At 48.2% G+C, this 16,544-nt stretch overlaps 1 protein-coding gene across 2 annotated transcripts in view; it reads left to right on the plus strand.

Moving 5' to 3' along the window:
• Positions 1-5,263: 5,263 nt before the first annotated feature.
• Positions 5,264-16,544, plus strand: part of DUSP14 (dual specificity phosphatase 14) — a 28,617-nt gene continuing 17,336 nt past the window's right edge. The window contains exons 1-2 of one of the 2 annotated variants that reach the window (XM_029613417.1): positions 5,264-5,593; positions 8,248-8,336. The gene's annotated coding sequence lies outside the window, so the exon portion shown is untranslated. The remainder of the gene's footprint in view (positions 5,594-8,247; positions 8,337-16,544) is intronic. The other variant, XM_029613418.1, reaches the window with a different exon arrangement.

Here is a 16,544-nt window from a genome sequence, read left to right on the forward strand (position 1 = left end):
AGCTAAATAACAGTTAATGGACCTGTCCTCTAGACCAGTGGTTCTCGGCCTTTTTCCTGTCAGGACCCACCTGAGAGATGAGGTTCCCATGCAAGACACACTGAACACCTGACCATCATGGGACTAATTATAGGCATATGCTCTGCATCCACAGGAGTCCCCACTTCCTAACAATCAGGCCGATACAGTAAAGCGCGGCCACGATTACCCCGTTTCTAACCCGCTTTGTACCTGCAATTTGGCAGCGTAAGTCCAACCCGCGATTCACTATCCCTTAACCCAACCTTACCGCCTCTTTAAATCAACGGGTAACCCTTTCCGTCCGCGGCATGTATATGATATGTAAACGCTCCAATTAGCTATTCCCTCCCATACAGTAACGTGCGCCCCGACTATCGCCTTTTTAACCTGCAGTTTAGCCGTGTCTTTAACCTGCTAAATTACCGCCTACCCTTACCCCTGCCTTAGAGGGTAGGCGGTAAAGTTTGCCCGTGATTCAAGGCGGTAATTTAGCAGGTTAAAGACACGGCTAAACTGCAGGTTAAAAAGGCAATAGTCGGGGCGCACGTTACTGTATGGGAGGGAATAGCAAATTGGAGAGTTTACATCTCATATACATGCCACGAGCGGATAGGGTTACCCGTTGATTTAAAGAGGCGGTAAGGATGGATTAAAAGGGATAGTGAATCGCGGGTTGGACTTACGCGGCCAAATTGCAGGTACAAAGCGGGTTAGAAACGGGGTAATCGCGGCCGCGCTTTACTGTATCGGCCTGATTGTTAGGAAGATGCAGAGCATATGCCTATAATTAGGTCAGGTGTTCAGTGTGTCTTGCATGGGAGCCTCATCTCTCAGGTGGGTCCTGACAGGAAAAAGGCGGAGAACCACTGTTCTAGAGGACAGGTCCATTAACTGTTATTTAGCTGGATATCCTTATAGGCGTCTGCCGCCTGCTTCTAGGAGCGAGCGACATGCAATAATAATCTTTCCTATTTGCACTTCCTCGTGTCGGGGACAAGATGCTGTATAGCGCTGTATAGCGCCTATACAGTAAAATGGATTGCGCTTCATGGACGCTTCTTGGATGCGCTTTGGACGCGGCTTGCATTTGCATTCCATTTAAATACTGTATCGAGCGGTATGTGATGCGAACTGTGCGCGCGGCAAACGAGGGTGCACCCGGCACTACCGCACTCTTTCTACCGCGTCCTTACTGTATCGGCCTGAATGTGTGCAGAGCAAAACTAAGACATTTCCTGCTCAACTCACCATATAAAAAAGATATTCTGAGTCTGGTCTCATCTCAATAACAGCATCACAAACTCCCTCTGCTACCAGGTGCATTGTAAAATAATACAAACAAACCTCACACTATCCATGTCTATCAAACCTGCCATACCTCAGCAGCACTAACTGCAAGAAATGAAACAGCAATAGCCCTACCCATGAAACGGCAGCAGCTCCCCACCAGTACAATATCCTATTGAGAAAGTACAGCAAATAAGACTGATACAAACCTCTAGTACAGTATCTCATCTCAGTCACACACCTACAGACCTGCCTAAAACTAATATAGAATAAAATATCACAAATGACAAATGCGGAAACCAAAACAGGAAAGGAAACCAAGAAGTCCTTCTGCACACAGTGCAAAACTGGAGAACTAGAAACAGAAATACATTTCTTCCTACACTAAGCAAAGTTCAAAGATAGAAGAAATGCTTATTCTTAAAACTGACCCAGTATGGCCCTTGTACCCTGTTCATTCCCCTTTGTGCCTCCATCGCCCCTCACTTCTCCCAACTACTCAATCGTCCCTTCACATGCTCATATCCCTGTCCAACATTCCCGACACCCCCCACCCCACATCCTCTTCCCTGTGCTCTCTCTATCCCTTGTTCAACTCTTTCTGCCCTTCCCTCTCTCCTTCCCTACCCAGAATACCTCTGACCACCTCTTTCCTACCCCTTCCTGCTCCCCCAACCCTGCCCAGCAGCCCCTACCCCTCCCTCCTCCACCTCTCCTTACCCAACAACCCCAATCTCCTTTCCCCAACCCTTCCTGCCCAGCAGACTCTTGAACTCCTATCTTCCCACGCCTTCCAGTACATTTCGCCCTCCTCCAGGCTCCCAGCCGTCCAATCCAGAGTCTCCCTCCTGCTTTACCAGCAGCAGATGAGAGCAAGAAGCACTGAGGAGTGGAAGATGAGGAGGCGGCAGCAGTGGATACACACAGCACGCACCTCTCTCCCTAACGTTCCTGCTTCCATATCCAGGCTCCATGGGGTGAAGAGAGCATCAGCAGCCTCACTGCCAGGCCCGGCAGAGGAAGATAAAGTTGGTGTCCTGCCGGGCCCATATGAACAGGAGTTGGTGCTATCTCGCTCTGATCTGGGTGAAAGAGAAGGGAATAACCTCCCAGGAAGAGGAGAAGGAAGCCAGAGCAGCCTCCTCTCATACCCAGCAAAGGAAAAATCAGCCAACTCCTGTCCAGACTGATGAGGAAAGGGCAGCCTTCTGCTGGGTGTGCGACACACCTTCCGTGACCTCGCGGCACACCTGTTGAGAACCACTGCTCTAGAAAACTTATCCAAACCCTTTTTTAAACTCAGCACAGCTGAGATGCCACGAGGAGGAGATGCCACATCACAGCATGTATCAGAAGGGGGGGGGGGGAGGGTATTTGTCTCTCTCCCCCACTGCCATTGCTTTTGCAAATAGAAAGGTCCACTAGAGAGTACTAAAACAAACAAACAAACTTCCCACAACTCCAGCAATAAATCTCGAACAAAAATTGTAAAACGTTGCATTGGAACTATTCAAACACTATTCAAAGACTTCCCGACACACCTGTTGAGAACCACTGCTCTGGAAAACTTATCCAAACCCTTTTTTAAACTCAGCTAAAGGGGCCTCCTTGCTGCAGAAAGTAAGCTTGGGAAAAAGGAGAGTTAAAGGCAGCTTTCTAATCCTGCAGCAGGCTTTGATTACTGAATGAATAAACTGAGGCTCTCTGGTCTTCTGTGGTTTATGGCAAGAACAAAAGAAAATCCCATTGGGGTTAATCCCGTACTGCCGGCACAGAAAGGATTGCCAACAAACCTCAGGTCATCCGGGAGTCAGCGCACACAAGAGGATCCCTGAGTTTAAGTTTGCAACCCAAGCAGAAGCTTCTAATACCAAGATGCATGTCCTGCGGCTTTGGTGCTTAGGCTCTGTTCTTCGGCATCCTTTCTTCCACGCCTGTGCTAGAATTGCGCAGGATAACACATCCCGCCATGCAAGAAGCGGCCACCCTGGGGGTCTCCTTTAAAGACCTCAGAATGGTAAATCCTGCGTCGCTCACCTGATGCCAGCACAGTGCACTGCGATGGAGGGCAGCCCCCGTCACCTCCAGGTGCTTACCCAGCCTTGTTTTACGAGGCCCTGGGTCAGAACCAAAGGTGGTGGTACGGCAGCTGCAGCCACGCGTGTTACGTTTCTGCTCAAGACGCACTCAGTAGGAACGGTCCTGGATACAGTTGGCAGAGCCGGTAAAGCTCAGTTCTGGGTGATACATGATGATCACTCAGGCAGAGAGCGCTGAATTGATCCGGGCTATCCGCAGCTCCTTACACCCTGCCCCAGGCTCTCCAACCTGATCAGTAGCATAGAAACAGCATCTTTGTCATTACACTTCCTCCCCTAATTTGGAAACTTGTGCCAGCCTAAAAACAACATTCGGGTAAGGCAGTGCGGCAGCACTTAGACATGCAAACAGAGTAATTATATCTCAGGCTTATTATAACAGTAATTAGTCTCTCAGAAATTAGCCTGGCCTGGTGAAGCAAGCGCGTCTGTGCCAGTTCCCCTTGTTGACTGCATGCAAATCAGTGGAGGTCCAGTAAATGCAGGCCTGTGCTGCCCTACAGCAATGTAAATGCCAGGGGTGCCATTAGCGTAGGGTTACGAGTTGGCTCCAAGTTGTCAGGGACATGCAGAGCCAGTTCTAGTTTTGCCCCACTGCATATCTCGGCTCTTGGTTCTGATTTCCCTAGGAAAAGCAAGATTACCAGTCCATGCAAGCAGTGGGGCAAACCCAGTCCTGGCTCAGCCTGTCCAGGCTGACCTGAACTCTAGGCTTTAGTGCAGAAAGAAACTCAAGTCAATCCAGCAGCAGCTGGACTGACTCTGCTGGGTTGTGAGGCCAGGGATGAATCTGTCCAAGTGGGTCCCCACCCAGAGGTTGAATAGTAGGGGTGAGCAGGTCCCCCACAGAGAGTGAAGATCTTCACCAGTCTCCAAAGCCACCACGCCGACAACCGCAACTCTGGGCCTGCTGGCGCTCCAGAAGAGGAAGTGATGTTGGGACAGACCTGCTGTGGCAGCACAGGGCTTTCCAAAGTGCAGCACCTGGGGCAGTTGCCCCAATTCACCCCCACCCCCAACCAAGGATGGCCATGTTTAGGAGAATTTGGAATTCAATTGTTTTCTGAGACTTAGGGTCCAGAGGTGTATGGGACTGGGGGAAATGGAATAGCTTGCATTGCTGCTTCCTTTGCTGTGCAAGTTACACACACTGGGGCAGTGTCTGTAACTTGCAGTGCACAGTCACTGCCTATGCTATATCTGCTGTAAGTGTGTGTGGGTGTATAACTTGCAGTGCACAGTCACTGCCTGTGCTCTATCTGCTTGGTATTAATGTGCACGTGTTGTGCCTTACACTGCTGCTACCTGTGCTGTACCTGTTGCATGGTGGGGCAGTGTGTGTAACTTGCAGTACATTGCCACTGCCTGTGCTAATCTGCTGTGTGTGTCTGCACCTTGCAGTGCACTGTTCCTGCCTGTGCTTTATCTGCTGTATCTGTAACTTGCAGTGCACAATCACTACCTGTGTTCTATCTGCTTGGCAATTAATGTGCATGTGCTATGCCTTACACAGCTGCTACTTGTTCTGAACCTGCTGCATGGTGGTGGGGCAGTGTGTGAAACTGCACCGCCTGTGCTCTATCTGTAACTTGTAGTGCAGGTCACTACCTGTGCTCTATCTGCTTGGTAATTAATGTGCATGAGCTGTGCCTTACATTGCTGCTGCCTGTGCTGTACCTGTTGTGTGGTGGGGGCAGTGTGTAAAACTGCCACTGCCTGGCTCTACCTGCTGTGTCTGTAATTTGCAGTGCAGTCACTGCCTGTGCTCTGTCTGCTGTGTTTTGGGGGCAGGGCAGTGTCTGTGTGTGTGTGTGATATGCCCTGCTGCCTGTGCTGTACCTGCTCTGTCGATAAATGGAGGTCTTCAGTTCCCTAAATCTGACACCTTTCAGACTGCCGAGTCCTCGCCACCCTCCTGTTCCCAGCTAAAACCGAATCCCGGAATTAGCGGCCGGGGCCGGGTGCGGTTCAAGGTCTGGCCCGGAAGCAGCAGCCGCAGCCGCAGCCGCCGGCGGAGCGCCGGATGCAGTTCCTGGGACTGGCGGCAGGTGGAGCCGCTCATGCTCCGCCCTCTCCTGTAACGCGGTATCTTGGTAACACACCCCAGCTGCTGCCAGCACCGAGAGCGGAGCCTGAGGATGGCGGATCTGGGGTCTTCCGGCGAGTCGTGATGGGGAAGCGGTCCGGTAAGAGGCGGCGATTAGCGGGGGAGGGGAATGCACGCACGCACGCTCCGATTTGAATCCGAATTAGCATGGGGGTACAGAATAAAGCGACTCCGGCAACATTGGGACGGGGAGGGCCGAGGTTTGTCATTCCTAGGGAAATGCACGATGCTGGGGGCGGAGGGAGAGGGAGAGATCATCGCCCCGCACCTTTAGCGAGCAGTCAGCTGGATCTACAGGGGATGGAAGGACGGGACAAACTCAGCTTAATGTCTTATTTAAAAAATGTAGGAAAACCCCCAAACTGTCTTAAAAAACAAAACAGATCCAAAGAGGGACATAGAGATATTTAAAAGGATTTTAATCCTTTAGCGATCAGTTCACTTTAGTGCTCTTTTTATCCTCTTTCAGAGGTTTCTTGTGTTGTATATTAAGGTAACTAAGGTGTAGGTGAGCTTTCTCATCACTGCTCTGTCATGGGAGCAGCTTCCCCTCCCCTGGGTGATTTTACAAACAGAAATTGGGCCATGCTCGTCCTCTCCCACCACTGACCACTGCCTACCCCATACATGAACCGGAATCTGACGGCCAGGCCCATCTCAGTCATCCCAATGTATTCCCCAGTGCAGTGTCATAGACCCCAGCCCATGGCTGTCTGTCTCTGCACTTCTTAGCAACTCGGGATCCCGTGTGCTTATCCCAGGGTTTCTGTAATCCTCTTACCTGTTTTTGCTTCCGTTTGCTCCCTTGGGAGGCTGCCCCATGCTTCCACCAGAAATATTTTCTGATGTTTCTTCTAAGTCTGCCACCCTGGACCTCATACTATGACCATTCATTCCTCTGGGAAAAGGTCTGCTCCCTGTGCATGACATAACCTTGAGGTATTTAAATGTCTCTGTCCTACCCCCATCTCTCTCTCTTCTTTTAATGAGGCCATTTCTAAGCCCTCAAGTCTCACAGATTCCCAGTAGAGGTGGTGGAGACAAAAACAATAAACGGAATCCAAAATCATTTGGGACAAAACACAGGATCCCTAGTGGCAAAGAAGAGAGGGAGAAAGCCCGAGGTTGGCTGGGGTTTGTGGCATCTGCAGTGAGATGGAGTTCATGGGTCCTTGTCTGCTGTCATATTAAGGGCTGGGAGGCTGCAGTGCTGCAAACAGCCCACTCCAGTCCTTCACTCCAGGTAGAGCGGGAGCAAGGGGAGAGATGATAGAAGGGGGTGGATAAAGCAAGCACGACCCAGTGATACTGCAGGCCAGAGTGGCAGGGTAGCTGTTTTGGTACCAGCAGACTACAATTCCCCAGGAACCAAGCGGGTCAGTATTGACAGGTTGGTGGTAGTTGGGTGCTTTCCAGCAAGGCCGTGGCATCCTAGGAAGCCAGGCATTTGGGCAAGAGACTCCCAGTTTTGGTAGCTGTTTGGATTGCTGCAGGCCTCGATGGATTAAGTATGGGATCTTGTATGGTCACCTACCCAGTTCACTAAAGAATCAAAGAGGAAGCTGGCAAGATCTGGCTTGGTTAAGGAGCAATATCCTATAGGTGGACATGCTCTATGGCTGGCTGCTGCGAAATATCCTTAGTAGTATGGACAGAAATAACTGGAAGGACTAGATGAACCAGCTGGCCTTTTCTGCAACCATCTACTATGTTACTCATTTTGGAAGGTGACCCTGTGCCATTTTGGTACCCCTTCTCTGGGCTGATTGTATCCAAAACAGAATGCAATACTCTGGGAGTTGCCTCTCTTTTTCTGCTGGTTCTGCCTCTCGTCCTCTCCCACCACTGAGAGATATCTTAAGCCAGCATCCCGCTGGCTTAAGATATCTGACATCCCGCTGGCTTAAGATATCTGACATCCCGCTGGCTTAAGATATCCGACACGATCTCTCGGAGGTCTCGCTCCTGGATGTTGCATATCCAGTATCTACCCTCACCCCCAATGTGAACAGCTCCTAACAGGCCTGCTTTGCTGCACATCCTTTAAATATAACAACTGATTTGTGCCAGGAACTTTGGTCAGGTGAATAATTTGGTTACTGTAACACTCTGCAGGCTCCTCGAAAAGCCATCCCCTGCTCTTACAGAAATGCATTTCCCTGCCATACCCAGAACTGAGTGGAGCAATGCCAAATTTGTGTGACCCAGACCCTCTGCTACTGCATTCAGTATTTGATCTTCTTCAGTTTATCAGTCTATCAGTTTATCAAGGCCTACAGCGAACATTTATTTTATTTATTTATTTATAGTTTTTCTATACCGGCATTCGAGATTAGAAACCCCATCATGCCGGTTTACAAATAACAAGAGGGTGTGCACAAAAACAGAACATCAACAAGTGCGAAGAGATAAAGTTACATTACATTTCTTATAAAACATTCCTATAATATCCCTAGGTTACATAATGCAGGTGGGGATTATTTTTAGAGACTTTTGTGAGTGGTGTGTGTGTAGTAGAGGTTGATTACTTAACTAACATATTGTGACCAAAATGATTCTGGGGTGATTCTGGTCTCTCATGCCACAAGGACAGCGTGAACAGCTGAAGAGTGGACTCAGGTCCAGGTGGCAGGGAGGGGAGATGTTTAGAAAAGGGGGAGGTTTACAACCATAATGAAAAGTGCATATTGTTTATTCCAAACTGTAAAAGAAATACAATGCATTATATACTAGGACCAAAAAGAAAGGAGACTCATGAATAAGATCAAAAGGAGCTGCAACAGCGTAAAGACACAGACAACTTGCTGCTCTGAGGAGTGGAGGTAATATTGTTCTTTTTAAGGGAGCAATCCACATCATTTTAATTGCATATAAAGTTTAAGTGCAGATAGTGCTGGGATGATGTTTACTGAAATGAATGTCCTGGAGATTTGTTAGTTTTCTTTAGTTAATTAGATGCTAATGTAATCTTACTTAATGTTTAGTGCTGACTGCTGCTGCTGCAGGTTTTCACTTGTTTTCTGCCTCCTAGCTGTCAGTCAGCTCCAGTCCCTGTTTACTTTGCTTGTGCAACGGGCGAGCATTTCTCAAGACAACGCTGTTTACATCTGCCAGTGGATACCACCTTCCAGTGGGCATCCTGCCCCCGTGGCATCCTGTGAGTCGTTTCACACAGTGAAACCTGGGGAGGGGGGGGAAAATATACCAACCAAAGATGAGGGAAATATTCATTGTTAAGCAAGGTGAGTCAGGCTCTCCAGCCCATCCAGTCTGTCCAGGTTCCTTGCTTGTTGCAATATCGCAGACCCTGCTGGCTTTACCCATGCTTCCCCCATAGCTAAGGATCCTCTGTGCCTGAAATTCAGCATAAAAAAGGCCCAGAGATTACTTTGCACTGCTTAAAGGGCGACCACTTCAGCATTTTTCTTGTACTGCATGCTGGCACTTTAAAAACCATATAAAAATAAATAAATCTTGCCAGCAACCTGCGCTGCTTCCAGCTGCTATCTGCCCATCCGGGTTGCCAGCTCACCCCAAGACAACTGGATAGGCTGATCCAGTCCTGGTTTCCCCCTCATTGCATGGGACGTGGGTCTGTAGTTATAATTTTCCCTGAGAGAACCCAAACTAGAAAATCCGTGCATGCTGTGAGGCAACACCAGGCCAGGGTCAGCAAGTTCAGCTGACCTGGGGTGTGATGACAGCCCTGCTGCCACGTGACTCCTTCCTGGAAGGAGACCCTTTAGACTGATGCTGGCGTGCTGATACTTCCCTCCTAGTGCCCGTTGGTATCTCACTGCTAAATTTTACTTGATCGGGCTCTTACCTCCCAGTTATTATTAGACTTGCCATTAACTATGGAATATGATTATCATTAGTTTAATTGTTATTTGTTCTTAATTTGTTCTTAATTGATGTATTATGTACACCTTATTTCTTATTTCATATTGACTGTAAAGCTTGTTGCTGATTTATTGTTTATTGTAAACCGAGGTGATGTTATTAACGTGCCGCGGTATATAAAAAATCACGAAATAAATAAATAAATAATATCCGCGACTCTGATCACAAACGGCAGTAGCGGAACCCACAAGTACCACATCGCCCTTGGGATGTGTTCAGAACCCCAGCAATTTATTTATTTATTTAAAAATATTTATATTCCGCCTATAATGACAAGGCATGCTAAGCGGATTACAGTTAAGACTGGGGGAGGAGTCTTCCTCTAGGAAATCGGGTCGTTCTGAGCAAGAGCTGGAAGTAGAGTGGGCCCCAAAAACTTGACCTCCAGAAGTGGCCCCCAGGCATCGCTTTTTGAGTGGAAGCACTGTTTTTCTGGAAAGGGTGGGTGCTTCCATTAGTCCAACTGGGCGGTTGCCTAGGGTGCCAAAATTGTGAAGGGGGGGGGGGGGGGTGGCAAAAGCCATGGAAACCTCCAGGTCCCGTGTACAGGGGTAGTTGTAGATGGGAAGATGGAGGAAACGGGGGGGGTGGGGGAGTTGTGGAGAGAGAGTATGTCGGGCAGGTGAGGGTGGGGTAGAGAGAGAGGATTCTAGTCATGTAGGGGGTAGAGACAGAGGGAGGACGCTAGACGCTGCAAAAAAAGGGGCAAAGAGATTAGGGTGATTCTGGTGTGCTGAGCAGGGAGTGGAGAAAGGAGGATGCTGGGGGGGAGAGACTGGACACGGGGGGGAGGGATGCTGGGCACTGTGGACAGGGGCACGGGGAAGGAGATGCAGGAGGTGGATGCCCTGCCAGAGCTGCCACCGATAGGCAGCTGTGTAAGTGGGACAGGAGCAGGCCTGAAAGCGCACCTGGAGTGCCCAATTCCCTGACTGTGGCTTTAAGACCTGGCATCCCACGATGCGTTGAAATGCCCAGGAATGGCACAGCCGGAGGGCTCCTTTCTGTGGAATTTCTTCATTAGTGTGTTTCTTTTTTAAAAACTGACAATGCCACTTTTAACACCACGGAAAGCAGCCGGGCCGGTGGCGCTGCTGCTCTCATCCCTTGTCACCCAGAGACATGCCCTCTACGTTGTTCTCTCTAGGGGTTTGGAGAATACAAAGTCACCTGCCCCGCCCCTTCCCCCTAGGAGAAGAGAATATTCATGAGACTTAGGTAAATAGCAGGAGAAGTTATGTAAGGGTTTGATTTAGACAAGGGAGGTTTCAGCCGGTGCTCCTTTTTAAAAAGGGATCCTCGGTAAGCCCATTCTCCGTGAACAGATCGCATTAGCATTACGGGCGTGCATTAGTCTGAACGGCTGGCAGCTCCTGGTGCCGTCGCCCTCGTTGCCCGTGCCCTTGCCGCTTTCCTGGGCACACATTGGTAGGGCGGTGGGACGGTGCCAGATTGGCCCCCAGTTAGACCTCCCTAAGCCTTGGTCCCCCATACTAAGCAGACAAACTGTGCGCCTATGGCCTTAAGCCGCGCTGCATGCAGGGAGATGCGGCTCTATCCCCCTGCATGCGCTGGGGGGAGGGGGGTGGTAAGGGCAGGACTGGCCCTGCAGGAAGGAGGCCTCAGCCGGAGTTCTTTCACTCTCGCTCACGCAAAGAAAGGTGGGAGGGGGGGAGTCATTAGTCTGTCCCAGGCTCGTTATGTCCAAATTCATTAAAATAAGGTGTGCTCTCTCTCCCCCCAGGACAGGGAAGGGGGCGGGGCTTGCCAGCTTGCTATTCAGTGTCTCTTTACATTTCTTAGGGCCCCCCCTTATCCAAGCTGCTACTGAAAGCCCCTCCCCAACACGTCTGCTGGGTAGTACATTCCCAGTGAACATTCCCGAGACATCTTTGCATACATCAAAGGTTCCCCCCACTTCCTCTTTAGCCTTGTCTTTCCAATGCAAGAGAGAGCCCCACAGGGAGGAGCTTTTAAGGCGCTCACCCTCCTCCCCACATTCTCTGCCTCAACAAAGCTCAGGGGGCCACAAGTTCTCAGGATCAAGGTTTGAATTAGGAAGGAGGCTGTTCCATCTTTCTGTCTGAAAAAAAAAACCAAAAAAAACCCCTCCAAAATGACCTGTTCATAATTCAACAGGCTGGAAGGGCTGATTGTTCGAGGAAGAGGAGAGCGGAGTTTAATAACATCCCTGATCCATTGCAGGGGATGGCATTAAGTTTTCCCTGTTAAAACACATGGTGATTTTTTTGCACTTGGGAGGGAGGTAATAGCTAATCTACATGCATTTACATGTGATAAGCGCTATTAGCTACCTGCTGATTTGGTCTAAGCCCCTTAGGCTCGGCACATGATATAGCATTGGCTGTTAAACAGCAAACAGTTCCCCTCTCCACCGTTTACTTGTCAGTCTCCTCTGCCTGTCAATTAATAAAATCCACAGAGCAGATTGTGGCTGTATTTTTAACTCCTCCATGTCTTCTTTACTGGTTGTCTTGTATTTTCACTTGTAAGAGGCAGTGAGGCTTCCTGCTGCAAATGTGCCTTTGAGGTCTTTCTGCTTGAGTAGTTTGTCAGGACAGCCTCTTATGATATTTGAAGGGCTTGCAAGTCGGGGGGGTTCTTGTTTCCTGCTGTAACCAGGAATAAAGCAAGGGTGGGATTTGAACTTGTTTTCCCAGGGGCTTTTATCCCTAGGCCGTACACTAGGAATCTGGCAGTGCAGGATTTGTAAATCAATGAAAGCTCGTGATGGCATACTATAAACCTGAAATTCATAACTCCCCAGGCGTAATCATGCACAAGGAAGATTAAATGCAGAATTTCAGAAAAACACTGCTGCTTTTTAATGAAGGAATTAGAATCAGGCGCTGCCCTTTGTTTTGGGTTTTTTTTTCACTTGCCTCTCACGCTCCCTTGAACTCCAGGTTCCAGTACAGAACCGCTCAGGGCAGATCCTGTTTGCAGGCCCTGGTTTGCAATCCTGCTTTTTGTTTGTTTGTTTTTTCCCCTCAATAAAATTCAGAAATGCAAATCCAAAAATGCTTTGAGGGCTAATCAGAAAATAAGGAGCAAAGCCGAAAGGCCCAGGGATCCTGCAGTCTGCCAATGACTCTATTCCAGGGCTCCCCAAACCTGTCTTGCTGACCCCACTGCCAGTCAGGACATCGGCAATTAATATGCATGAAATGAATTAGCATACAGTGGGTCTTCAAGGCATGCAGATTTTTAGCTCATGCATATTCCTTGTTGATATCCAAAAAATCTGGTTAGCTGTGGGATGAACAGGACAGGTTTTATAGCTGCTGCTTTTGATCTTCCAGGATCTGATTTCTAATCCTGATGTTTAAAATCAAGGAACTACAGGGTTACAGCAGTTGTGAACCTGGTCCTGCTTTATTCTGCGGAGTCCTTTATGCTCTGAGTGTTTGTGGTTTTGCTCAGGCCGTGCAGAGGAACCTGGGTTCGATCCGCAGGCCGAGGCATCCACCCCCTGTGCCGGCTAGAGCAACATGTCCCAAGCCTCTCCTAGAGGCCCTGGTGCATGGCCCCTAACCAAGGACTAAAGGAAGCAGGGAGCGGGTATAAAACAGGACTAAAGTCCCCAGCAAGTTGTGACTGAAGGCTCCTAGCGCCAGATCCCAGCCCTCCAGCTGAGCTGGAGGAAACCGCTGGGACACAAAGAAAAAAAGGACTACAAATCCCAGGATGCAGCAGGTGGAGGGCAGCTGCCTCTGATACTGTGGAATGTGATGGCAGTGCTCCTAAGAGAATCACATTGGGTCAGAATTCTTTCTTCATCCTATCAGATTTATTTTCCCTTGGTACTGAAACCAGAGATGCAAGAAACTGGAACTGTATGAAGTTCAGATGTAGAATTACCCCGACTTTACAGGCATGAACTTTTATTTGGGGGGAGCGGTGGGGGGGGATGAGGGGGTAGGTTCCACCTACAGAAGCTGCACACGTTCTTGGTGTGCGTCCATGCCAACTTTGCATTGCAGTCATGTAAGATTCAGCTCCACTCCTAAGCTGTAATTTGTGTGAAAAGTATTGACCCAAAATATACAAATTGGTGATGCTTCAAAGAACAGCAAAAGCACTTCACAAATATAATTTTTTCTTCCCTAATTAGAAGCCTTTACTGGAAATCAATCAGCTGCTCCATGCTACAGAAGTGAATTTGGGAGGCAGCTTTATCCGCTCCAGGACTTTTTGCCTTTGCAGAAAGCAATTTTTTTCCTTTTATGCTGGAACTGCGCCCGGCTCCCCTAAAGCAAGTTTCTGGCTCTGTTAGCAGGCAGCAAACCCGGATGTTCACTTTAAGTGATTCTGACTCTTCTTGCAGCTCCAGGCAAGTCCTTAGGAGAAGTTCGGTTTAGCCTCTGTCTTGGATGTTTTTCCAGGGATGACAAATATCGCACAAAGATATCTCTCTGTGTATTTTAGGCTCATATACCACCTTCCTCCCAAAAAGGGAGCACAGTGGGGTTTATAGATATTATAGTTTAGCTTTTTAATTGATTTTGTCTTCTCCATGGCTGCAGATCATCCTCTGGATCATGAATTCTGACCTACATGATGGCCTCTGTTCTGTCAAATTCAGGAGGTGTGCAAAAAAATCTTATACAGGGCGTAAAGCTTTATGAAGAGGAGTAGATTATTTCTGTCCCTCCTCCCATTGGCAAGAGATGTGCATTCATTTGAAACAAAATAGGAAATGTCAACGATATTTCATTTTCAAAATAGAATGAAAGAAAAACCATTGAAATTGTGTTCCTTTCATTTAATCTTTGAATAAGCTTTGTAAAAAAAAAAAAAAAAAATCCCCTTTGTTACTGGTCTGGGGCTCCCCGAGGGCTTCTGCCAAAATGAGCCAGGCCCTGGGCCTATCCTGGATGGGCTGGGCTGAGCCTAGCTGCGGCTTCCACAGGCCCCTCTCCCCCCTTGCCTGAAAAAGCAGCAGAGGCCAGGGACATTCCCTGGCCAATTGTCCTTTCGGTGGGGGGTCTTAAATTGTGAAAGGGGCAGGAGGGATGTCCACTCACCTCCAGTCTCACCGGTTGACACTGACGGGCCGACACAGTACAGTGCGCTCTGATGGAGCGCACAGTTAACCTGCCATTGGATGCGCGTTTTCCCTTACCCCTTATTCAGTAAGGGGCCGAAAACACGCGTCCAACTCACCAAACCTAATAGCGCCCTCAACATGCAAATACATGTTGATGGCCCTATTTATTTATTTATTTATTTATTTGAAGCTTTTATATACCGAGGTTTAGCGCATGCCTTCACCCCGGTTTACATTGAAACGAAACAATGATACATAGAACAAGTAGTGAAACAAAAGTATATATAACAGGTCATGGAGCAGGTTGTAACAGGAAATAACTAAAATAGTTTAAGCCAAATAACGAAAATGAATATAGAAACGAAAAACGAGGAAGGTATATACAATAGAGGGGGAGGCAGTGGGAGGAGGAAGGGGTAAATATCTGCGGAAAAGAGAAGAGGGGAGAAGTAGGTGGAGGCTTAAGGCATCATAATTGTAATTTGCTTAAGTCATCATTGAAAGTCTGGCTGAAGATCCAGGTTTTCAGTTCTTTTTTGAATGCTTTATTATCGATGATATTGGTTAGGTAGTATGGTAGGGCATTCCAGAGTTTTGGCCCAGCTATGGAGAGAGCTCTATTTTTGGTGTTCGTAAGCTTTGCCATGGGATATGTGGGTATTTCGAGAAGTCGTTTGTCAGAAGTTCTGGTGTTCCGTTGAGGTTTGTGGGGGTGGAACATTTTACTGACTGCAGAGTTATCTGTATTGTGTACTGCGTTATGGATTATATTAGGTATTCCCGCACGATTCAGTAAGTAAAATGTGCAGCCAAGCCGCACATTTTGCTTTCAGAAATTAGCGCCTACCCAAAGGTAGGCGCTAATTTCTTCGGGCACCGGGAAAGTGCACAGAAAAGCAGTAAAAACTGCTTTTCTGTGCACCTTCCAACTTAATATCATGGCGATATTAAGTCGGAGGCCCTGAAGGGTAAAAAAGTAAATAAATAAATAAAATTTGAAGTCGGCCCACGGCTGTCGGGTTGAAAACCCGACACTCAATTTTGCCAGCGTCCGGTTTATGAGCCCGAGGCTGTCGGCGGGCTCGAGAACTGACACCGGCAAAATTGAGCGTCGGCTGTCAAACCCACTGACAGCCACCGCTCCGGGCCAAAAGGAGGCGCTAGGGATGCGCTAGTGTCCCTAGCGCCTCTTTTTGCCTGTTTCTACCGCTGGGCCTCATTTAAATACAGAATTGCCCGCTCTCCCACGGACTTTACTGAATTGGCCCATGAGATTGGCACCATGATGACATCAAAATGGTGCTGGACTCGGGGCTGGGCGAGGTTTGTATTGGTCATTTAGTTTCAGGAAGGACACAGAAACATGCAGTTTTAAAGCAGTAAAGAAGGCTCATCAGTCTGTGTAATTTGCTTCCTGGTGCAATGCCATAGACCCCACTTCTTTGTAACTAGGGATCCTCTCTTGCTTATCTTAGGTGTTCTTGAATTCTGTTACAGTTTTTGCATTCACCACCTCCCCCTCTGGAGATTGTGGCATGCATCCATCCTCAACTCTCAACCTTTTGTTCTAGAGCTTCCATTCTGCTGGAAAAGGTGTTTTTTTTTTTTGTGTGCATTAATTATACCCATGAGGTGTCAGAAAAAAGTAATCATCAGTGGTGATTTTCTGCCAGGTCACTGACGTGGAACCTGTCTGAACTTCCTTTTCTCTGATTTACATGGAAGCTGGTGCTGGCCCTGAATCAGTAACTTTTTTTTTTTTTTTTTTTTAAAGAAAATTGCTACTTGGTAATCATCCAGAAATGTCTTAGGATGGGGCTTGGGAAGAAAACAGTGAAGAAAAATAGAAACGTTAAAACCTTGCCGTGAAACGTGAATTTGCCCTGGCTGCTGTAGTGGCTTTGTCCCAGAGACTGTGGTTATGGCCTTGCTTGCTTTAATCATATTCTCACCCCTGCAAAGCCTGGAGGGGGTAGCTCAGTGCTGCGGAGCCTGCAGAGATTAGCCAGGTGGAAGAGATGTGTGCATACATGCCCTGGACTGCCTTTTGAGCTGA

The sequence above is a fragment of the Rhinatrema bivittatum genome, chromosome 8 (assembly GCF_901001135.1).
Source record: "Rhinatrema bivittatum chromosome 8, aRhiBiv1.1, whole genome shotgun sequence".
Lineage (NCBI taxonomy): Eukaryota > Metazoa > Chordata > Amphibia > Gymnophiona > Rhinatrematidae > Rhinatrema > Rhinatrema bivittatum.